The 26,013-nt window shown below is 32.0% G+C and overlaps 1 protein-coding gene across 2 annotated transcripts in view; it reads left to right on the forward strand.

The window, feature by feature from the left end:
* Nucleotides 1-95: 95 nt before the first annotated feature.
* The window catches only part of LOC140439632 (uncharacterized), a 159,372-nt gene continuing 133,454 nt past the window's right edge, over nucleotides 96-26,013 (forward strand). Inside the window, exons 1-2 of one of the 2 annotated variants that reach the window (XM_072529668.1) lie at nucleotides 96-6,444; nucleotides 20,639-20,806. The gene's annotated coding sequence lies outside the window, so the exon portion shown is untranslated. The remainder of the gene's footprint in view (nucleotides 6,445-20,638; nucleotides 20,807-26,013) is intronic. The other variant, XM_072529669.1, reaches the window with a different exon arrangement.

Here is a 26,013-nt window from a genome sequence, read left to right on the forward strand (position 1 = left end):
CATTATTAAGTATTTCTATAATTATATTGGCATAAAAACGAAAATAATTAAAGGAAATTAGTTTTTGGGAATTTAAAGATATTCTTATAATTACAGTGCTTTATTAAATATTTAGAACAGATATTACAAACGCCTAAGGAGGTACAACTTTTAATTAGATTTGAATACAGATATATTAAAAATGCATAATAACAGTATCCAAAATATCAAAGGAAAGTGATAGTTTTAAGTGCAATTTAGATATTTTTTATAGGATATTAAATATTTGATCAAATATCGCATGTCATTTTTATTACAAATTTAAATTTATTGTCCTTCTATAATAATATAATACTTCTAAATACAAATGGTTAATGATAACATAGTTGTTTCGTTGCCTTTAAAGCAAAAAGGAAAAAATGCAAATACGTGAATAAATGTTTAGAAAATCTCGGCTCCTCTCTCTCAGTAATTTATTTCGCTAAATTTTTATATATGATTAATTTTTTAAACATTTTTTTGCCATGAACCCAAACAACGCTTGTATAATAATTGTTAATGTATTCTGTTAAAGCTCTTTCAATACTCAACAAAATGAGATCTGTAGATCCGAATTGGTAAATTTGTTGCCAAGATATGATAATTTGTTTACCCCAAGAAAAAAACGTAAAAAACTGTAGATCGACTTCACCTAATCAGTGAGTCAGGAGTCAAATCCCTATAAAATGATACCAATTCGGGAACTCATGGAAGATGACTTTGATAGGAGAACGTAATTTTTGTAAACAAATGATGGCAATGTTAAATAACAATGTGATCCATTGATATGTAATCGGCAGAATTGCCGCTATTAGTTTAGGGAAAATCCTTACTGGATGACAAACTTTGACAAATATCCTGATCCAGCAAACTCACAAGTTCCAGCAAATATGATATAATTTCAGCAATATGGAGTACCATCCCATTACCAAATTAATGTTTGGCAGTCCTCAACCGAATATTTCCAAATAAGTGGCGAGGATTGATGGAATGGCTAGAACAATCTCCTGATCTGACACCATTCGACTTCCTCTTAGTCAAAAATATTGTATACAAAACTAAACCCCTTGACTTAGAAGACTTAAGAAGAAGAATAAGGTAACGACTAAGATATTGAGTAAGTTAAATGAAATTTCTATTTAAGATTTGGATCTAGCAAGATGTTCGCAGCGAACATTTTGAACATCTCCTAAATTCACGTTAATGTTTTTTTTGTTTTTTACTTTATCAAGAAATAAACAGTATCACGTATTACGTTTTCAGTGTGTTGTAGCCAAATTTCTGTACTCAGATAATTTTCTTTTTTTTTTAATGTTACTTTTTGCAATAAATCTGACAGTACTCTGTTAAGCCAAGGCGTTTTAGACTGAAGTAAACAAAACCATTATTATTTTTTATTTCACCAAAAAGGAACGCTGAAATAGTTTCTAGAATAAGTTTTAATTTTGCTATAAATCTGAAAACACTTAATATTTTCGAAACAGTTGATGATAGGTATATGACATTGTACATGAGATTTGTCTAAAATATTCTGAGGAATCCAAAATATGAATAATATATAGGGTATTGCATTTAAAATAAGAAGGTTGATATTGGCAACTGGTGCATGACGCATATTGTATGAAAAGTTTTTATTGCAAAAAATGCACAAATAAAAGTACCAATCGACCTGTCAACAGATTTTTTGACCATGCCCCAATTTATTGATTATTTAATTTATGTGTCCTGGAGAAAGAGATGAGAAAGAGATACAGGGACTGCTTTGCGTCAGTTTTCCTGTCACACTATGGTAGCGACGCTGTATTGCAACGCTCAGTCTATTTGTATTATATGTCTATGATGGATATTATAACCATAACCACATGGATATTATATTAACTTTTTTTCTATATATGATTACTCCATAAAATATTATGGTCGTCTCATTAATTTTTTTGTTTGTATAATTCTGGAATTAATTTTCTTGTAGTCGGTTCCAGTTTAATCAAACGTACTTAGTCAAGGCAGGCTTCTATTTCTTGGGTTTTTTCGGTGGCAAGAAGAACTTCGTTTTGTTCCGAAATCGAAATTCAAGGAATATTATTGTTTTACTAAATGACTTGGTCTCCTAGTTTTTGATTCATAGATTCTGGACGTGGAGAAAATATAGTTATTTGTTACAGTGAAAATGCAATTTTATTGTTATTCAAACTTTGTTACAGAACATACACTTTCAAATAAAAATTTAAAGTACAAGTTTGAATAGTAGTTAACAAAATGTTATACACTAACTACCTAAATCTTTATTGTCAATAGTTATTGTAGATTTATAATGTAGAGATGTGTCCCAAATTGGTATGTTTTGCAAGGTATACCGAAAACTAGAGGAGATAGAAAAAAAGTAGTTAAGACGTCATGACTTCTTTTTTCGTTAAAGTAACGTATCATCAACAATCAAATCATCAATAGCTCCCCACATTAGTAAGATATATGACGATTATTGAAAAATGTCAAAAACGACAGAGTTATAAACACTCGCAACAATGGTAACGCATTTTAAAATTTTTTTGTGAGGGTACTAAATCCCTTGACAGTTTTATTGAGCAAAAATAAAATCAGTACCTACCTAACTTGAAAGTAAAGTAAATAAGTACTTAATTGCTCATTGATTATTAAAAGTGAATTATTATTTTTAAAGCATTGATTCTTTATTTTATAAATAAAATTATCACAAAATAGAACACACTGAATTTTATTACTTTTTTTGTTTCCATTTATAATTTTTTATCCGATTTAATCTTACTGTCTTCTATTTTTTTATTATTGTCTAATGCTATTTTCTTTTGGCTTCTTAATGCAATTTACTGTTTTTATTGGGAATAAGCCACAATTTTACTTTAAAATAAGTTTATTTTGACGTTTAAATTTCGATTTTCGTAAATTTAATTTTCTTTTAACTAATATGACATATTGTTACATCTTGTTAGAATGTTCATTTCGCGGAGTAGGCTTTGGTAATGTTAGCAAGGAAAATAAACAAAAGCTATGTCGTCTGTGTTATCTGTCACAATTTTATTACTGTTTCGACGTAAAGTGTTGTCAACATAAACATGAATTTTGAAAATTATAAAAAATACGATATGGCATATATTGGATGCCAGAACAATGTTATTGCTGCGTTTGAATTATATTTTCAACGATATCCAGAAAGGAGGCAACCAGACAAGAAAATTTTTAAAAAATTGGCTTTAGGCCAAATTGAGACGGAAATAGGTATTCCAAGGGCAAGTGCTGGGAGAATTTTAAGGAAACATAAATTTAGGCTTTATCGTACATTTGTGAAGGATACAACTTTGCAGAATGAAAATGTATTGAAAATCCAAATTTTTATTAAAATAATAATATTTAGCGACGAAGCTCGCATATTCAGTGCAGGAATATTTAACTGACACAATGAACTATATTAGAATGGCTCAAATCACTTAGTTCAGGGGATCAGGAGGCAAGGGGATTCGGTTTTAACGTTAGTTGTTTTGTCAAGCATAATAAATTAGTTTATCTTGTATTTGATGATGAACTAACTGCTGTCGGATATATAGGTATTTTAGAAACGAATTTAAATAACATTTTTGATGAGAAATATATGGCTGAGAGGAATACATTTTTTATTTTCAACAAGATGGAGTACCTGACTACAATGCCAAACTCGTTGGAAATTATTTAAATGAAAGATTTCATAATCGGTCCTCGTTCTTATGGTATCGGAACTTATGGCCCTCGTTCACTAGAACTAAATCTTCCTGATTTTTTTATTTGGCGATAAAAAAAAAACTATATTTATAAAACTGACTTTAACACTAAGGAAGATTTATTACCAAGATTTCATCAAGTATTTAGAAAAATAAAGCAAATATATACTCAATTGTAAGGTCTGTAAGAAAAAGGTGTCAATTATGATTATAACAAAACGGTGGTTATTTTGAAAATTTCTTATAATTTTCATATTTGTGTAAAATTAATTCTAGAAGTTGTTATGTTGTTTATTATTTGGTTTGTATGTTTATTATAATTGTATTATTTTTATGAAATTAATTCTGCTTGTTAAGTAGTTTTTGTTGTTATTCCTATTTTTTAAGTTGATTGATCATATTTCTGCGAATATGCGTAAATAAAACTGCGAAGGATTGTTATCCGCATAATAAAATATTAGAATGTTTTACTGAGTGTTTTTTTTTTCTTTATAGTGATGACAAATAAACAATTTATTTGCTTAGTAGCTCCAACGACTAAAAATATATATATGTCAGATTAGGTGAAAGAGAATTAAAAATGTAAACGAAAAATATGAAAATATATAGGGTGTCACATAAAAAAACATAAGTTAGTATTCTATTTCCTCAGTGAGACCCTCTAAAAAAATTTGTACGCCACTGAACCCTTCTATATATCTATCAAAAGTTCCAATTAAGTTTTTTTTTAATTTTTTCTTAATAATAAAGATATATTATAACTCTGACTTTTTCGACATTTTTCATTAATCGCCCTGTATCTCACTAATGTGGGCAGCTATTGATTATTTGATTGAACAAACGTTACTTTAACTAAAAAAAAATCATGACATCTTAACTACTTTTTTTCTATCTCCTCCAATAATTTTTGGTATACCCTGCAGAACATACCAATTTGTGACACCCTGCACAAGTCATATTAAAATATTTTATAGAAACTAGGAATAGAAAATAGAAACCTACTGGAAAATTCCATCTAATTGTATTCCCAATTACTCGCAATACTAATTATTACTATTACTATTATTTTACTGGTTCTGAATAAAATTAAGAATTACTGAGAAATTATTCTTCAAAAAAATATATTCATGTATCTCTAAATATATCTAAAAAAAAGTAATAAAAATCGTTCAGTTTATTTAGTATGTAACAAATTTATGTATGAAGATTTTATATACATATTAGAATAATTTGTTATACTGTTCAGGAGATTATATATCACTATGTACTTCTGTAAAATATTTATATGTACGTATAGAAAAAATTAATATCACTGGTTATACAAATATCTAATTTTTGGTTATTATTTGACGTAGCTTTATTTTATTTCGTAGGTAGGTAATGTATAAAATATATTTTGGAATTTTTTCAACTCCCAAACAACTCCATGTATTATTAATGTTAAGTTTATTAAGTAATCCTACATATTGGATTTATTGTACTATCAATATTTACTATCGAAGGCCAACGTTCATATTATAGGGTTATTTTTAGAAACATATATATCTCGTTATACCAAATTTTAAAAAGCCTTGCATGACTGTTTTACAGATGTGTTTTTTTGCATATTATTTTTAAAGATGTTTGCTACGACTATTGACTTTTCTGTTTAATCTGAAAGGTCATGGGTGAGAATTTTATTGGATAATTATGGTCAGCTTGAATGCAAATGATTACTTAAATGTCTAAAATTTTTATTTATTATTTCGTTTTTCTATAAATTTCATCTCCTCAGACATCGTTCCGTCTTACTACAAAGTACCAAAGCTTCTTATCTCGTCATTCGGATGTATCTGCACTTAAAAAAATAGCTGTTTTTCAATAATTTTTTTGTATATTTTTAACTGAAGAATATTAGATGAGGACAGTTTTGACAAGTTGATCAAATATTTTTTTAAAAATAAATTTTGTGTGTTCATGTTTAACAAAACCACTCAAATTGCACTTAAAACTCACCTCCTTTCAACATAAACACAAAATCCAATAAATTTGCACTTAAACTATATTTATAATCTCTGACCAATAGCACATCGTCACCACTGATAACACGCGGAAAAATCTGTAACTGAAGGAAATGCCAACTTTATCTCACTAAAGTCCCCAAGACATTGTTAAAACGCCGGAAAATGATTCCCTTGTGTAAATGCAGCAGGAGCAAAGAGAATAGAATTGTTGAGTTCAGTAGCTATGGCAACTCGTCCTCAGATGATAGCGATCCCGGGGCGACTTGAATTCGCGAAGCGGGGTTCGCGAATGCCGGCCAAGACAAGGCTAACTGCGACCTGCTTGGTGGATATTGCGAATGTATGTATAGTCGGTTCGCGGCTAGTCGGTTTTTTGCACACGTTTTCGGTCGACGCCTCCGCAAACGTCATCGATACAAGGCACACGCGATTCGCAAGAATGTTGAGTATGGTCAGGAGGGATGACATATCCTGCATTAATGGCAATGTCCTTACGGCAGGTCGGTATCGGCGAGGAAGTTAGCGGTATTTTGCGTGGATCGTTGTACGGTACGCAAGGACGACTTGTTTTGTGCGTGAATGTGAGCAAAATTTTTCGCGCGCCTTTTTTATTTATGTGGGTTGTTTTGTCTATGCTGAGTTGCCGGTTTCACCGGTTAAATATTTTGATAGTGGGTATTTTTAACTTGACTGAAGTGGGTATTAAAACATCACTGAATTATTTTTCATTATTTCTGAAATCTGCTTTTAACAAATTCCACATATTAAAAAAACATTTTTATACTTGTACATAGATTACATTTTAACTTAGTAATTAAAACCTATTAAAGATTACAGAACATCTATCGGATGGGTAAGTCCCTTATATTATTTGAAAAAATAACTACTGAATGAATTAACAAAACAAGATTTATGGATGCGATATTTAATTTTTGTAATATCAGCTAGTTTTTATACATAATACTTGATAGTTGAATTACTAAATTACACAGTTATGTAGGATATCTACTTGAATTAATTTTTAATAAATATACTATATGCAAATAGTCAAATTGATCTTATATTAAAAAAATTACACAGCAATATTGTTGCAACTAAAACATATTTTTAATAGTTCTTAATTTTCTCAACTTAACTCATTGACTAGGTACTTCTTAAATTTTAGAACTAATAATTTCTTGATGTCGTTAATTTGTTATTATTTTAGTTGTATATACATACTCTTATTTTGCGATGAAATCTGTGTTTAAGGAAAAGCAATTATTATATTTATATCTTTTTTAATTCGAATGCAACATTAAAAATATCTGTTAATAAATCTTTTATTTGCGCATTTATTTATTTATTTGACAAAAAATCATCATATTTGCAGGTTGTATTATATTAAAAATAAATAAAAAAAATATTTCCGAATTGAAAACAATCCGTCAATAATATGTATTTTTGTTTAAAATCTTTAATTTTTTTATTCAATTTAAAAAAAAATACCTACTCTCAAAAATCCAGTTTAACATTGGCTACTCTATTTTTTTTCTGGAAATAAACGCCAATAATTGTAATTAAAATTACATATTTTATTGATGTATCGAAGTTCAGCTTAGCATTAGGGATTTTCGTTCATAATTCAGGTAAAAGTTGTCCAAATATGTATTTTATTTTTGTTAACTGGAATGTTTAAATGATCGAATTAAAAAAATGACAAATTTTACAAAAACCTATATATACTACTCTCCAAAATTAACGCACCACTTCAAATGGACCATGATTTTGAAACTATATTTCTTCTGAACTGAAATTGGATTTCGATGATTTTTTCACATTGTACTTAGGTATATTTTTAATTAATTACTATATTATTGTTTTTTTAAAAATGTCAACGTTGACATACGGGGTGTAAAAATCAAGTTCTGTTTTTTTTATCTAATTTTGCAACATCGTGTGGAATGTATTAGAAACAAACGCTACATCTTATTAATATTTCGAGATAGCTTTATCAGTTCTCAACAATTTCGCAATAAAATATCTGGATATGATTTTTAAACTATTTTTCTTTTGAATCCTTAGTTGAATTTTGATGATTTTTTTTTCGAATCGCAGATCTTTTTCTAAGTAATTACTGCATTAATGTTTTCTGAGAAATGTCAACGTTTTACCCCTATTCGGGGTGTAAAAATAAAGTTGTGTTATCGTCTTATTTTGCAACACCCCGTGGAATTTATTACAAGTAAACGCTACATCTTATTAATATTTTGAGATAGCTTAATTTTTTTTTCAACATTTTCGTAAAAAAATCATCGATATCTTTATTATCAAAAAAGAAAACTATGTTAAAACAAAGCATAAGGTGTTTTTAATGAATTTTAATACTCAATAATGGAAGCAGTTAGTTGGCTATAAAAAATCAAACAATTTAACAGAACAGTTTTAGGTTGTCAGTATTGTTTTCAATTCAACAAATTGTATCTCATAAAGAGTATCTCATACTACAATATTACGAGTCATTTAACGTTTTCGAGAAAACAATAACTACACAAGACGGCGTGGATAAGACAGAGGAAGACTCACAACACCACGCCAAGAACAGTTTATCAGGCTTCGTGCTATAAGAGAACGTTTTATCACAATGAGACATTTACAAATACAAGTGGCAGATGTTCGTAATATTCAAATTACTAGAAACACTATACAAAAGCGTCTTGCTGAACAAGATCTGTATGTAAGGATACCAGTCAGAGCGCCAGCTTTAAACGTAAATCATCGTAGAAGTAGATTACAATTTGCCAGACAGCACCTTGACTGGAATGTTGATGACTGGGAGCAAGTGTTGTTTACTGATGCATCGACGTATTGCTTTTATAACTCAGATAGACATGTGAGAGTTATTCGACGGCCAAGAGAACGACAGTGCAACATACGACTTATATATTTAATGGATGATCTAAAATGGTTTGGGGAGGAATATTTCTTTATGAAGGGGTTCTTTAACAAATGAAAACAACAAACAAGTGAAAAGTATATTACAGACATTTTGTCTAACCATGTAGTTAGATTTGCTTCTTACATAGGAAATAATTTTGTTTTAATGCATGATAATGCTCGACTACATTATGTTGCACATGTGGTCCGTGATTATTTGGACGTGGTTAGAATGACGATGAACTGGCCATCCTGCAGCCCTGATCTAAATCCCATAGAGAATTTGTGGGATATTATTACTGATCGCCAACTTAGGAGCCGACAACCATCACCTGTCCTTCTTGACAATATATGTTACAAGTTATGCTGAGAGAATTTTGGGATGCAATCGACCAAGAACAAATACGCCGCTTCATTTTAGTTATGCCTCGTCCCTGTGAATAAGTACTTAGATGTAGGGATAGAAATAATCGGTATTAAGTGTTTTTGGGAAAAAGGAATTGTTAAAGATTATTTAAGTTATGTTTTCTTAGGATTTAGTTGTATTTAATGTCAATAAAGTTTATGTGAGTAGTGATTCCTCTGCTTTAAATGTTTAATAAAAACTTGTTACATTTAAAGTTCTGTATAATCTTTGGACAATAAAGATATCGATATATTTTTTTAGGAAAATCTTGAAAAAGGATGAAACTATCTTAAAATATTAATAAGATGTAGCGTTTCTTTCTAATAAATTCCACAGCATGTTGCAAAATGATGAAATGATGAAACGATGAAAAAACACAATTTTATTTTTACACTCTGTATACGTGTAAAACGTTGATATTTTTCAGAAAACTTTAACACAGTGATTTACTAAAAACAGACCTATAATGTGAGAAAAAAATCATTAAAATGAAATTATTTGTTCAGAAGAAAAATAGCTTCAAACTTATGGCACATTTAAGGTGATGCTTTAATTTTGGGCTGTAGTGTACAACTTAACTTTGTGTTAATATGTACATCAGACAAAGATGACACAGAAGCGTCTTCTAGGTTCCGAGATATTGACGATTAAAAAACAAAAAATCTATCTTCTTTAAAGGTTATCTGGACTCCACATATTACGAAACGGGGGAAAACGGGGTCGGATATATTTCTTTGTTCTAAGCTAACCAAACCTTCTTCTTCTTCGTCTAGCCATTCACGTCCACATCTGAACATAAGCCTCTTCAAGTCTTCCTTTCCATTGTTTTTTATTGTACGCTACTTGTAGCCAATTTTTCCCGGCAGTCCTTTTCAGATCATCTGTCCATCTCATAGGAGGTCTGCCTCTGGATCTTTTGTGTTGGTATGGTCTCCAGGTTAAAATTGATCTGTGCCATTTGTTTAGATCGCTCCTAGCTACATGTCCAGCGTATTCCCATTTCAACTTTAATGATTTTTGCACCACATCGGTGACTTTGGTTTTCTGTCTTATCCATGTGTTTCCATCCATCCTATCCATCCCTTGTCCTTGAGTGATATACCTAGCATTGCTCTTTCCATCGCGTGTTGAGTGACACTAAGTATATTCATATTCTCTTTTGTGATTGTCCATGTTTGTGCCGCATAAATTAATATCGGAATAATGCATGCATCAAAAACTTTAGATCTAAGATGTAATTGAATTTGTTGATTTCTGAGTATATAGTTCAGTTTACCGAATGCTGCCCAAGCTAACTTTCTTCTTCTTTTTATTTCTTCAGTTTGAATTTCCCTATTTAGTATTATTTTTTGTCCTAAGTATATATATTCTTCAACTTTTCCTATAACTTTATCGTTTATTATTGTCACGGTGTCTTCGGAGTGCATGACTTTTGTTTTGTTTAAATTCATTTTCAGTCCTATTTTAGAAGATTCGGTATGTAGTTCTAAAAGCATGGTTTGCATTTCTTGTAGGTCAGGAGCTATCAGGATTATGTCATCTGCAAATCGTAGATTACTGAGGTAGCGGCCATTGATGTTTATTCCCTTATATTTCCAATTTAGGTTTTTAAAAACGTCCTCCAAAACTAAGGTGAACAGTTTGGGTGATAAAGTATCTCCCTGTTTGACTCCCCTGTTTAATGGTACAGGGTTAGTGTGTTCATTTTCATTTAGGTAGTATGTAGCTGTAGCTTGGTTCATAGTTTCTTTTATTAAGTTAATATATCTGCTGTCTATTCTACAATTTTGCATTGCGTTTATTACGGCCGTGTGTTCTATGGTATCGAAAGCTTTTTCGTAGTCTACAAATGCTAGGAAAACTGGAAACTTGTATTTGTTACATTTTTCTATTAATATTTTTGTGGTTAACAGGTGATCGGAAGTTGAATAGCCTTTTTTAAAACCTGCCTGTTCATATGGTTGGTATTCGTCTAATTTCCTTGTTAGTCGAGTAGTTATGACTTTGGTGAACCAAACCTAATGAGGCCTAATTGTATCTAACTAAATCTAACTAAACTTTACCAAACCTCAGCTATTCAGAAAATATGGCTCTCTATGCCCGCTTGTACCTGGAACCTCATCCTTTTTGTAACCGATCAACTTTGACAATATCTAGCTGCCTAGAAAACGTGACATAAATGATTTTGCAGATTCCAATATGAGCTTTTTAAATAAAAATAAGAAGAAAACATTCCCAGTAAAAACTAATGGCATAATCGGACTCTTTGATGAAAAAAGTTTCAAGAATATCCGTCATTACATGCTAAACTGCGTTTAAGCCCAAAATAACAAATATTTTGAAAATTAAAATGTCAATTGGGCAAATCCACTTTACTTCCATAAATAAAAAGTAAACTAAACTAAAGAAAATTGTACTAGTAACGCAGCTAAATAATTGGTAGACAATAAAATATGATATAGGTATATACACTGTCGAGCATAAAATTAGGGTCACCTCGTAATTTGAATTTATTTTAGAAATTATTTTTTTTTAACTATTTTTGGTTGTAACATAGTTTACTAAGGGATTGCTTGAAGTAAACAATGTTTTGCTCTTCAAAATTTATTAAAAGTAATGAAAATAAATAATTTTTCTTTTATATACGTTTTCTTCGTCTTCTTCCTCTTTATAAGCAATTCTGCTTGTTCATTGGCGGATTAATACCTCTATGGAATGTTGTCACCCCATCTTTTGCGCGATCGTCCAATACTTCATCTGCCGATTGGTGACTTAATTCTTGCTATTTTGACGACACAGGTCTCCTCCATTCTGCTTATGTGGTTATTCCATTCTTTTTTTCTATTTTGTGTCCATTCATTTATACACGATCTGCCTATTTAGCATGGTTGTTTTAAAAGGATCACTTTTATCCATCCACATAACGTGGCCCACCCATCTTAGGCGGTTTATTTAGGCAATGGTTTTCACGATACCTGCATAACCAAAAAGTCTATAGAGTTAGAAATTATATCGCTTTCCCCACAGACCCTATTCGTTAACTTCGCCATACAAGGTCCTCAATACTTTTCTTTAAAAGATTCGCAGTAATTCTTTATCTCCTGTCGTCATTGCTTATGTTTCCAATTCATAAGTGAGCACTGAGCGTATTATTGTTTTATAAAGTTTGCACTTTGTTGCTCTTAAAATAATTTCTCGCTCTTAGTTGAGAGCTTAGTCCAAAATAACAGCGGTTAGCCACACGTATTCTTTTTCTTATTTCTTTGGATGTGTTGTTTTTGGCAGTCAACCACTAAGTAGCAGAACTCTTCCACCGCTTCTATAGTTTCGTGTTGCACCTCTAAGTTATTTTGTTACATTCTTGATATATCAGACATATATTTATAAGTTTATATAGTTAATAGTTTTCTGTGAGTTAATCAGAAGTCCGATGTTCTCTGTGGCTTTTTTAATACGTTTGCTTCAACTGATGATCACTGTATCATAGGCATATGCCATTATTTGTATACTACGGGTATATATCGTACCCGTTAAGTTTATTCCCGAAGCTCTCATAACTTTTTTGAAACAAGTGAAATTAATTTAAATATGGGTAAACCAGACCGCAAGAGTTTTGATACTATTATTCTTTTGTTTGCTAGTTTGTTTTTTTTTGTGTTTTGCTAAGTAAGTGTATATTATTTAGGGTTTCTATCAGTGATTCAGTTTGGAGTTTCCAATAGCACTCATACTTTTTCTTAAAATGTGTCTTTTAAACTGTGTTTTGTATTAAGAGGCAATAATAAATCATTCTCAAGCCATTTAAGCCATTTCTTAGGCATATCTGTTTATAGACATCATCATGATCATTTTGGCTTTACAACCCTGTGTGGGTCCTAGCCTCCCCAAGAATTTTTTTCCAGTCGTCCCTATCCATCGCCTTCCTCCGCCAAGCACGTATTTCCATATTTCTCATATCTTGATCTATGTTATCTAGGAATCTTGTTCTGGGTCTTTCTCTTCTTCTTTGACCAATAGGTCTATCAAGGAGCGTTTTTCTAGCTGGGTCGGTTTGCTCCATCCGCATTACATGGCCTACCCACCTCAGACGTCCTATCTTAATGTGTTTTACGATATCTTGTTCCTGGTATATTCTATAGAGTTCGAAGTTGTATCGTCTTCTCCAGACACCATTTTCATTTACCGCTCCATAGATTCGCCTTAGTATTTTTCTTTCGAAACATCCTAACATGTTTTCATTGCTTTTTGTCCAGGTTTCTGAACCATTCTGTTTATAGACGTTCAGTTCATTATATTAACTGTCCCCGACGAATATGCAGTATAACTGCAGAACTAAACAATAAATTGACTGTGAGGATAGAACTGCGGAATAAAATATGTCTTATAACAAATGGTCAGAATTTGTTAGAAATGACGTACAAATACTGTACAAATGTTTAAAAAGTAAAAAAGAGTTATGGCTATCACTAGCCATTATCTGGATTGTCCTTTTTTGACATGGAAATTGCAAAATTATTAGAATAAAACAAACAAATGGGAAACTACTATTCCTTATTTTAAATTATTCTTCGGAAACAGGCCCTTTATTACACAATCAATCACAAGGCGAAAGGTGATGTCAAGGCAATATGTTATTCTCTAGTTAATAGATAACGCTAATGTAATACCAAAGAATATAGAGACGCATATGCGTCTATATTCTTTGGTAATATCTAACGGTAATACCTATATACTATAAAATTTTTAGTTTTAAATTTCCATCACTTTCTCACTCCGTAATGATTTGATTATCTCACAACCCAGTCAAAAATATTTTCTATAAATTCAGAGGAAACATTCTAATTCGTGTTATAGTAAATAACAAACTTTTATAAAATTCTCCTTGTGGTGTTAATAATAAAACGTCTTTGTGGTTTATTCCAGTTAACTGTGCGACTAAATGTGCCTTATCTAGAAAAGAATTGTGTCAAGTATGCGGATGAAATATGTTTAGATGATTCAACAAAAACATCTCCAGGAAGGCGTATGAAACTTCTCAAGTAAGATATTTCCAGAATTAAAGTTAGGAATACATGGCTAATCTACGATTATACATCTGGAAATATAGCATTCTCATCATCAACAGCTATTCCATCCATCGTCGGATGTAAGCCTCCCTTAGGTGTGTCAATTCATTTCTGTTTGTTGTTTTTTGCATCCATTCGTGACCAGCCATTCGCTTGATGTCATCAGTCCATCTGGTTTGAGGTCTGCCTCTACTTCTCTTGTTTGCTCTTGATCGCCATTCAATAATTCGCTTCATTCAACGGTTGTCTTCCATTCTTCCTATGTGTCCTGCCCAGTTCCATTTTAACATGGCAATCTTTGGGATTACATCTGTACCTTTTGTTCGTCTTATTGTAACTTATTGTTGAGCATTCTTCGTTCCATAGCTCTCGTGAGTCACTTGGAGTTTGTGAACTATGTTGTTGTTAAAAGCCCATGTTTTAGTTCCATATGTCAGTACCTGCAGCACATACTGAAAGTTTTTGCCTTTAAAGTATTTAGTAAGTTTTATTTAAATACTGTTTGTAATCTTCCGAATGCTGACCATGCTAAGGAACATCTTCTATTTAAGTCACCAAGTTAAGCTTTGTCAATTTGATTTTTTGTCCTAAGTGTATATATGACTCAAACTTTTCCATATTATTATTGTCCAGAGTTATACCCTCAGTGATGTCTAGAGATTCGTTTCTCAGATATTTAGTTTTTACTAGATTTATATTTAGTGCTATTTCTTTTGATTTTGTATTTAGGTCTAATAGCATTTCCTGTAATTCTTCTCTGTCTTTTGCTATTAACGCAACATCATCGGCAAATCTCAGGTGGTTTAGGTTTTTGGCCGTCTATCGGCACTCCTATATTTAACCATGTTTTTTCTTCGGTTTTTAATTAATCATAGCTTAATAATTTTTGTATATCGGTCATCAATTCTATTGTTGCTTAAGGAGGTTAAGGATGCCCCAAATTTCTATTGAGTCAAATGAATTCTCGTAATCTACCATAGCTATCCAGAGTATTACATTGTATCCGTTTGATTTTTCAATTAGTGTTCTTATTACTTGTATATGATCTATGTATATGATCTATGGTGCTATAAGCTCTTCTTAATCCTGCCTGCTGCCGAGGCTGATAACTATCCAGTTTGTTTGTTAGTCGCAATGTAATTATTTTCACAAACAGCTTATACAAGACTGATAACAGGCTAATGGGTCTATTTATTTATTTGTATACATCTATTAAAAATGATTTTTAAAATTTTTTGATGTGTTTTCTGCCATACTTTATCATTTCTAATACTATTCCGTCTTCACCTGGAGCTTTTTTTTATTTAGCATAGTACTCATTGCGTTTCTTATTTCGTCCTCTGTTAGATCTGGTATATCTTCAGATCCAACATTTTTTACTATTTTTCGGTGTTTTTCGTCTTTACCTGTTAGTGGTGTTGCTTGTGACTCGTATATTGTTTGGTAGTAATTTTCTATCATCGTGTTTATTTTTTAAATTTCGGTAATTTCCCTGTGTCATCATTAATTTGTTTTGTTATTCGATTTCTACCTTCGCTTGTTTTTTTTTCCAGTCTCGTTATGCCTTTCTTTTCTTGTAGTATTTTATGGTGTTATTTTGTACGTCCTTATTTCTTCGCTAGCCACTTTTATAATTATTTGGTTGATTTCTGTTATTTCTTATATTCTTTTTTAAGTGTTCGGTCTTGCATAAGTTGTTGTCTCTTTTTTATTAAATCTTGTTTCCTTGCTGAGTTTTTGAACTATATTTGTTTTATTATAAACCGATTTTTTGCTACTGATTTGCTACTGATATCGGAAATATATGGCAGGATAAAAATGTAGCCTCTTCTTGACAATCCTTTTTAGATGGACTAAAAATATCCGAAAGAGGTGAAATTAAAAAGCTCATTATTATCCATACCTGTAGTGAATATCGCTTTTTGCATAGTGAATCAGTATGTTCACATCTGTAAATGTATTTATCACCAAGATATGAATGCTGATGTTTTTGAGGAATAGTTTCAGTAAGTGATAGTGCCAATTCCAACAGATTCTCTAAATGCTTCAGATAATGGTTCGTACCATTCAAGAACATCTAAAAAAAAAAGATCACTGCGCCGAGCTTTCGACATCATCTCTAATGTCTTCTTCAGGATATCCGGTGTTTCAGTCTTCTGAGCCCCCAGAGACTACATTGTCGATGAAAACGTGGTTCACTGCCATGACGCTTGGGTGGAGATTGGCGCGAAGACGGCGAGATCTGAATTGGTAGGTAGAGCGGACGATGTCTTCTTTAGGAGAGGTTTCTGTGTCGAAAGCCGCCGGTTGCCGCCATCTCTTTTATTGAGACAGTTCAGGCGTTTTTTAATCTCTATGATTGATCAATCAAAATCAATTTTGTGACCTGTATGTAGATGGTGTTGACCTAGAGCTTAAATTTAATCAGAATTTCGAACAGAAATGGAATGTTCATAAATCTTATATTGGATTCTGAGATTGGTTTGGCTTATGTTAGATCGGGGGCACTCTATACAAGGAGTTTCATAATTCCCGTATTGTTTAATGTTATTCCCCCCGTTGGAATGTCGTCTTTGACTGATAAGACAAGAGATGAAAGTTTTTATTGGAAAAGGGGCGGGGGTAAATATTGTCTTTATTTTCTTGTTTGAGAATGTTGCCGATTTTGTTAGTGACACCTTTGATGTATGGAAAAAAGCTTTCGTATATTGAGATTACGAGAAAAATTATAGCGAACAAGATTACTGGCCTTATATCCCTGGAGTACAAACAACAAGGATTCCGATCAGGCAGATCTTGCACAGATGCCGATTTGTCCTAAAACAAATAACAGAAAAATCAATAGAAGACAACAAGCCTACCTTCAGTGGCGGATCCAAGGGAGGGGGGGGTCACGGAGGTCATGACCACCCCCAAAACAAAATTAAATATCAATCAAATGATCCTAAAAAAAATAATTTAAAACCCATAAACCCTATAAGCAGGAAGTCAAGAGTTGAAATGATTCAAACTCATTTATTCTAGGGGTAAGTGTAGAATTATACGGAAGCCTTTTTAAATTGCTCTTTAAAAAAATCAACAATTCTAAATACAGTAATACCTCGACTAAGACTTCCACGAATTCAGAGTTACGCGATTTCAAATTTCGTCAATTCGTCATTTGAGTGCCAGAAGCTCGTATAGTTTCTCGTCAAACCTGTCGTCAAAACCAATCTGCTAACTCTTGCGAAGACTATTTCCGAAGATCCATTTATTTACCCCTTTTAGACAATATCTTAACTGATTTAGAAGAACGACTTTCACCGAAAGTTATGAATCTATTTAATCTTCAAATCGTTTTACCTAAAACTGATAACACACCAGAAGATAAAGTTGCATTAAAAAAATTGTTGACACCAGAATATTATTGAACCAACTACTTACTGCATATTCCACAGTAGAACAAGAGTAGTGGATTCAAAAGTGGAAAAGAGTCGTGCAAAATAATGGAAAACTTCCAGATTGTTTTTAGAAGTATTAGAAAACTGCGATATTCATAAATGTATCCAAATATCAGAATATTTCTGCAAATATTAATTATACTGCCAGTCAGTGCAGCAACAACAGAGCGTTCTACGCTTAAGCGTCTAAAGACTTGGCTTAGAAATAGAAAGGTTAACTGGTTTAGCACTCATCAATGTGCATCCTGAAATTTCTCTAGATGTTGATGCAATCATAGAGCGATTTGCTAAATCGGCTAGGCGAAAAGAATACATTTTTATAAAATTATATAATATTTACTTATCTTATTCTTTTAGTATTTTTAATCACTGAACTTTTATTTACCACTCGTTGTCGGCTGTTGCTGACAATTCGTGAGAAAAATTTCAAATACCGAGTAAAAAAATATTTTGCTCACTTATAGCCTAATATGCTTAATTATAGAAATAACTATTCCTTAATTATATTATGTTTTTTGTTGAATACTACTACTACTTGTCGGTTTATAACGTTCTCCGCCGTTTTCCGACTTCCAATCGACACTTAGTCCGGTTGTTCCATAGGTCTTCTTCTATGGACCTCATCTCAGTTCTTTATTGATTGTCTACTTTGTCAACTTTTTCTCGGTCTACCTCGTTTTCTCTTTCCTTCTGGTTGCCATTTTATTATTTCCTTTGGTATTCGTTGTTCACCCATTCTTTGTATGTGTCTGAACCAGATAAGTTGTTTTGTTGTTAGGTCATCTGTGATTGTTTGTTTGATTCCCATTATTTCTCTAATGCGTTCGTTGGTAATGCTTTCTCTTCTAGATCTTCCTGCAGCTCTTCTCCAAAAATCCTTTTCCGTCGCTTTCAGTTGAATTTCATTTTTTGTTGAATAAATTAATTTAAATTAAATGCTGTTTACACTTATTCTTAAGGTTTCTTCATCATTGCGGAAGGGTGGCTATAACTACAGCAAATTGCTCTGTATCTTGAGCTGTTCTTAGTGTCGAATGTGTGTCCATGCCTGTCCAGTCTCTTACATTCTTCGGTCAGGAGCATTTTTTCTTCCTGGACCTCTTTCTTCTACTTTCCCTTCCATTATGAGTCGTAGAAAGTTATATTTTTCTTCTCTGTAAATATGTCCTAGATAACTCGTTTTTCTGTTGTTTACAATATTTGGGAGTTCTCTCTCAGTCCTCATTTTTCTCAGCACCTCGTTATTGATCACACGTACTCTGTTCACGAAATCTTTAGCATTCTTTGAAGAACACACATTTCAAAGGCTTTTTTATATGCCTCATACTTGTAATTCCTAGAGTCCATGTTTCCACTTCGTATAGCAATAAGGAATAAATGAATGTTTTTACAAATTGATATCGGATATCCAACGATAAGATATAGTTTATTGGGAATGTTAAATACATTTATTAATGTTTACACTTAAATTGAGTTATTGCATTTAAATTACTTAACTTTGGTTTATACTTATTTATCCTTGGTTTGTTCTTGATTCTGTAGCTATAGGATAGGTGGGTTTAAATTAATTGTCTTTTAAATACCCAGTTTAAATTGACAGTCCTTGATTTTTCAGTATTTATATTTTAATAACATTCCTTTGGTTTATTAGTCTTGTACACTTGATTTCACTGTCATAGAGTATGTGGGTTTAAATTATTTTTTTTTTGTTTAAGTTTAAGACCCCTTAATGTTGTACCCTTCTTTGCACCCGTAAGGTATTTGTGTTTTAATAACTTCTCATTGGTTTAGTATATCGCCTAAAATAATTATTGGATCCGCCACTGCCTACCTTTATATGATTTATTGATCTAGTGAAGACATTCAACTGAGTCCAACTAAAAGAGTGAGAACAAATAATTGGATCAAATTCGAGCTAGAATAAACCTAGAACAATCGAATACCAACTGGAAACGGCATTCGTCAGAGTGACTAACTGAGTCCGCTGCTCTTTAGCATTATTATGGATGAAGTAATAAATAAAGTTCTCAAAATGGGATGGGAGATAAGAAGATTAAAATCTTGTATTATGCAGAGTTGCCGCAAAAAAGAGTCAGACTACAGTGACTCCTGCATCAATTCAACCACACAGCCAAAACATGGTGATATCAGACGCTAAAACAAAATGTATGACAACATCAAAGACACCTGTAATATGTAAACAAACTTGAGGTGAATGGACCGATTATCTAGTAAGAGTTGAAGTTTAAATACTTAGAAATAAAACTATCAAGCTTGGCCATGTTGAAATGGAAGTAAGAGAATAAACAACGAGAGCAACAAAAATAGCTGTCTGTCTTAATAATACAATATGGAGTAATAAAAACATTGACATTGAGGTTAATCGAGAATATACAAAGATGCTATAAGGCATATAATGAAACAAGAAAATCCAACAGATTGCTTGAAACAACAGAAATGTATGTACTTCGTAGCATAATTGGAAAGACTCTTCTAGACAAGGAAACAAGTGAAAATATAAGGGATACATGTGGGTTATTCGATATTAACGGTTGGGTGGTAAAAAGAAAAAGAAGTGAAGTGAATATATTAGCAGAATGGAAGAAAGAAGAATGGTAAGAATCGCACGAGATAGATCGCCAACAGGATGGCTCCGAAAAAGGTAAAGCGACAATTAATGCAGGTGGATGAAGTTTAGACAGTCGATTCGCCTAGAATAAAGGGGGAAGAAGAAGCTATTTTATATACTTTGTTGTTGAATATAAGTTATAATTTTAGTGAGGCGTGTCTTAAATTTTATATTTATGACACCATATCATTAATTTGACACCTATTATCTCGTAACTGTCTATTGTGTTACCACTATCAGATGTCAAAAGTATAATACTTCCCGATTATTTTTTTTTCTATGTATATGTGAACACTCCTCCACTCTTTATACTAGACAAAACTTATTTGATATCTATTAATACATTATTCAAATTCTAATTATATTGTATAATATTTTATTTTTCTACCGCAAGCTGTAAAAATAACTAAAATAGTCATTTGTTGTTGATAGTCATATAATACTACTATACTAAAAATCATTTGGAATACGAAAATAACTTTTATTTATATCTGAATATAAGAAGTGTGAACAATTATCTTTGGTGATGTGTTTTATTACGAATAAACTTTTACATACGTGCTTTGAATACATTTCTGATGATCTTCAACAAATAAAAGGGTAAGTAAAAAATTTTCAACTGCTAGATATAAAATATTGTATTTTCTGCTAGTTACACATTTGTTTTCTCCATCTACTAATTGAAGGGTCCGGTGCAAAAAGGATGCAGCTCCATCACCTATTATAAAATGTTCAGGAGAGAGTAAAAACTGGTTAATTTAAAAAATATGTATTTTCCTTATTTCTCTAAATACTACGCTTTAGTATAGTAAAAAATATGTATTGTATTTAAATTTCACAACTTTGAATCATTTCGTTAAGGTTGCAAAAATAAAAAAAAACTTACGAGCTGCCTCGTTCTTGCACTGGGTACCTATTAATGCACTATTACATGAGAAGTATTTTTTATTAAATATTTTAATGTATAAAAGTTAAACAATTATCACACTTTGTAAAAGTAAAACACATTAAACATCCGTGAAACTGTCTTCAGACTGATAGAGCTGTTCTTCTCCTAGACACTTAAGCCATTCGTAAAACCACATACAATCTGCTGGTACGTATTTGCTGCTAGTTCCTTTACATGCTGAAATTTAGCACGCTTCAGCGGTAATGGCCCGGATAGACTAGGCGGGATCTGTAGAAATTCAGACCATAATGGACATTTTCCATAGGAAGCTATTTTTTTTGCTGAAATCCCTTCAGGATGTGCCCAATATCGATAATCTCGATATGCGCCAGTCGCAAACCCCGTGCTAAGTTTTTTATTTAACAAAATCTGAAAACAATTGAAAATTTCCCATTTTTTTGCTCCTATTTTCGTTTATAATTCGGAAAATATTGATCCTCGACTTTCTAAACTTGACTTACAAGCTCCATATTTCGCCTAGAAAAACTTTTTAATATGTTTAAAACGTGTGCTAAATTTTGTTAAGATCGGTCGGATAGGTTTTGCATAATAATTTTGCAATCCAGCCTACTGGAAAAAATTCGCAAATTTTCAAATTTATAGTAGGCCCTAAATAAGGCCCTCAGATAGTTATAATTTTTTTTACATATAAAAGAAGGCTCAAACTTTGAAACGCTTTTTGTAAAATTCAAATCGGTTCAGTAGGAGAGCCTAGAAAATTTTTTAAAGTTTTAAACATTTTTTAGGCTTATAAACAAATTGAATAACTTTACGAGCTTTAAACATATCAATTTCAAAATTTATACACTTAAAGAACATTAAAAGACGCTTCTTTAAAAAAAAACGATACATTTGGCTTACTGGTTGCCGAGATATTGAAGGTCAAGGTCAGACCTGAAGATTTTTGTCCTTCCAAAAAAAGAAAGACTTTAAAAAAAAATTGAAAATTGAGTCAAAATAAAGTTTATTTATGAAAAAAAAATTTTTTTTCGTTCGTCTTTGTCGAACGAATTGTCTTTCGACAATTTAAATTATTTATTAACAATTTATAAATACATATTTGTTTACTAAAAGTAACAATTTACTTCAATTTATAAATTGCAAGCTCAAAAAAAGATGCATGAAGAAAAAATGCAATTACTTGTTTAACATACAATTGTTTATTGCAAATTTCCCAATTTTGCGATTAAAAATGGTATTTAAAAATATGATATTTGAAATCCTTGTCGTCCGAGGTTAAAATTGGTTAACAAGAAGCCGAGGTAATGCAATTTTTAGCTCGCGCTATGATTTTGAACTCGCCGATCCATATTTCGAGTGAATGTCCCCCACCACCAACACTCATGCATTCCGAGCAACATTTTACGCGAAAACGGTTTTTTATTTGTCTTTTTTATGGATGTTGCCATAAAGCGCATTACGTAAAACTTTTCATTTAAAAAGTACTTGACAAGACGAGGGTATTTGTTTGAAAACGAGCCCTCTATCACTTATGGTTACACGGCAAATGTATGCCAACTTTGACATTTAATATCTCGGAAACCAGTAAGCCGAATGTATCTTTTTTTTTAAAGAAGCGTCTTTTAATGTTCTTTAAGTGTATAAATTTTGAAATTGATATGTTTAAAGCTCGTAAAGTTATTCAATTTGTTTATAAGCCTAAAAAATGCTTAAAACTTTTAAAAAATTTCTAGGCTCTCCTAGTGAACCGATTTAAATTTTACAAAAAGCGTTTGAAAGTTTGCGCCTTTTTTTATGTGTAAAAAAAATTGCAACTATCTGAGGGCCTTATTTAGGGCCTACTATAAATTTGAAAATTTGCGATTTTTTTTCAGTAGGCTGGGTTGCAAAATTATTATGCAAAACCTATCCGACCGATCTTAACAAAATTTAGCACACGTTTTAAACATATTAAAAGGTTTTTCTAGGCGCAATATGGAGCTTGTATGTTAAGTTTAGAAAGTCGAAAACATTTAAAGGATTAACTTCATTTTTTTGTACTTTTTTTCCAATTATTGTTATTTTTTCAACAATAAACATTAAATTTTCAATTTCTAGCTAACGAAATATTGTGTAAAATTTAATAACGAAACTTTTAACTTATTATAATTTTTTCTCTAGGATCAATATTTTCCGAATTATAAACGAAAATGGGAGCAAAAAAATGAGAAATTTTCAATTTTTTTCAGATTTTGTTAAATAAAAAATTTAGCACAGGGTTTGCGACTGGCGCATATCATGATTATCGATATTGGGCACATCCTGAAGTGATTCCAGCAAAAAAATAGCTTTCTATGGAAAATGTCCAATCCAAAACAGATCCCGCCTAGACTAGGAGTAGAGACGTGATCCAGAGTCAGGTTTTTTCCTGGTTTTTCAAGAGCAAATTTCTCTTTGAGATAGGCACTAGCGAGACTGCTACATTGAACACCATCTGCAGCATATTCCATAATACGGTTGCAAGCTAAAACTTCTATCACACGGAAGAAAGCTATGTCCCGGTTCTGGATAGCTGTGTAATATTTGCAAAAACTTATTATTTTTCGTGATAGTGTAGAGATACTGAGCGAATGTCTGGTTCTTGTTTTGCGCGGAACAGTTATCGGAGTAGAGAAATACCTTTCGTCACTGTTGGCGGCGGTAAGTAGTGATTGATAAAATAATGCACAAAACTCACTACATCATTGTGTCCTTTCTTTGCGACTGTTTCGTCGTATATAAAGAAATAAGATTTTTTTAAAACATTTAAATTTACAATAGCAGTCACTACCCGTTTTTCTTTCTTCTTTCACACAGTTTTTTTTATTTTTCAAACCTATATAAGGCTTTCCTTCAGCTCTCATTTGCTTGGCCACGTTTCTTTTCCATGCACTCTCATCTCTAACTCGTTTCTTGCTTACCTTTTTTCCAGTTTTGCCTGCTGCTTGTGAAACATCATCACTTTCAGAGTCACTCTTAATTAGTGATGAAACTTTAGCACTTGAAGTAAATAGGGAAAAACCCCTAACATTACGTCCAGGGTTATCCGGGCAAAAATCAGGATCATTATCAGAATCATCAAATGATTCTACTGGGCTACTGCTGCGTGACATATTTCTTATTTTGAACCTAAAATAAAGTTTTAAATTAATAAATGTTTTGAAACTGTTGCTTTTCTGTATATATTATTCGTACGCACTTATACTCATTATTATTATATTAGATATTAATATACTTACTTATACTTAAATATTAGGAAACTGTACCTACTATGTAGTACTTAAAAATATAATCGCTACTCACTGCTCAAGTAGTACTCGCTATACACTGCAGTCCACAGGTGCTACATCGAAGCGGCGGAAACGTCAACTGATTCGGTGCAAAAGGGGGCAACTCCGTAGCTGCCTTGTTCTTGCACCGGATTGATAAAGAAGGCATAAATACACAACGTATAACATCCAAATAAATGAATGTATCTGCCTCGTTTTTACACCGATCGATAAAGAGTTTTATGATTACTGGTTTTCACCATAAAAGTTAAATTCACCTAAAAGTGGAGCTGCATCCTTTTTGCACCGAACCCTTCAATTGTATATACTTATTTATCTACGTACTCCAGTCGTCAGAGACTGAACTTCTAAAAATCATATGAACAAGCTGATTTTTGCTGAGAATTTCAATTTTGGGACCAGAAAAAAAATATAAAAAAGTTTGCCACTCCTACCTAAAGATGTTTCAAACAAAAAATGTAGCTGAGATAATTTTGAACAAAGATCTTAATCAGCACTTTTTGTGTAGATATAATCTTTCTCTCAGAAACAACGCTCGAAGCGACCGGCGATTTTAAATGAATTACGCAAACGAAATCAATTTTTGAAATAAAATTTGTTCCTATAGAGAGAGTTTATAAAAAGCTGTTAAGTAAATAAATATTGGGATGGCGGAGAACAAGGTCCGTCATCGTCGAAAAGTGTCTGAATGTATTGTTTCCACAGTTTGTCTTCTGCACCTATAATTTTTTCGTTATTATTATTTCTTAATATTGTTTCTTGTCTCTTTCTGTGTCTACCTGTGATTTCTTTCACTTTTTTATGGACATTAAAGGTGCCGCATCTTTCCTAAATTTGTTCAATTTCTAGGAATTTTTTTGGCATCCAGTTTTCTTTAGCTTCTCTGCATTTTTTTCTAATGATTTTATTGATTCGTTTGTATTTTATAGGGTTTGTTTTACGTTTTCGTCTTACGCCATGAAGTCCATGATCTCTTGCGTTATCAATTCTTGTTTTCTGTTGTTTTTTGTAAACCCAATGTCTTCTTCTTGTAACTTTGTTAGTTTCCTTTTTAGAGCAGTCCATGTTATAAGCTTGATACTTATTTCATTTTTTCTTTCAGGGTTCTTTAGTTGTGAGATGTCTATTTTTCTTGTCACTTTTTCCCTTTTAACTTTTAGAAATCTTTTTCTTCTTCTTCTTCAGCCTTAAGTAATCCAACTTTGGACATAGGCCTCCCCCAAATCAATCCAGTGTTTTCTATTTTGCGCCACTTGCTTCCAGTTGTGTCCTCCGATCTTCTTAATGTCATCAGCCCATCTCATTTGTGGTCTTCCTCTGCTTTTCTTTCCTAACCATGGTCTGCATTGTTGTATTTCGTGGTTCCATCCTTTATCCTTCAGTCGGGCATTGTGTCTTGCGAAGCTTCATTTTAATTTGGCAGCATGTTCTCCTGCTTCTTTTACTTTGATTTTGCTTCTAATCCATTTGTTTGTTTTTTTTTTGTCTATAAGTCTCACCCCGAACATTGATCTTTCCATCGCTATTTGTGCCTTTATTATTTTATCCATATTAGACTTGGTGAGTGTCCACATCTGTGAGACAAACGT

The sequence above is a fragment of the Diabrotica undecimpunctata genome, chromosome 4, assembly GCF_040954645.1.
Source record: "Diabrotica undecimpunctata isolate CICGRU chromosome 4, icDiaUnde3, whole genome shotgun sequence".
Lineage (NCBI taxonomy): Eukaryota > Metazoa > Arthropoda > Insecta > Coleoptera > Chrysomelidae > Diabrotica > Diabrotica undecimpunctata.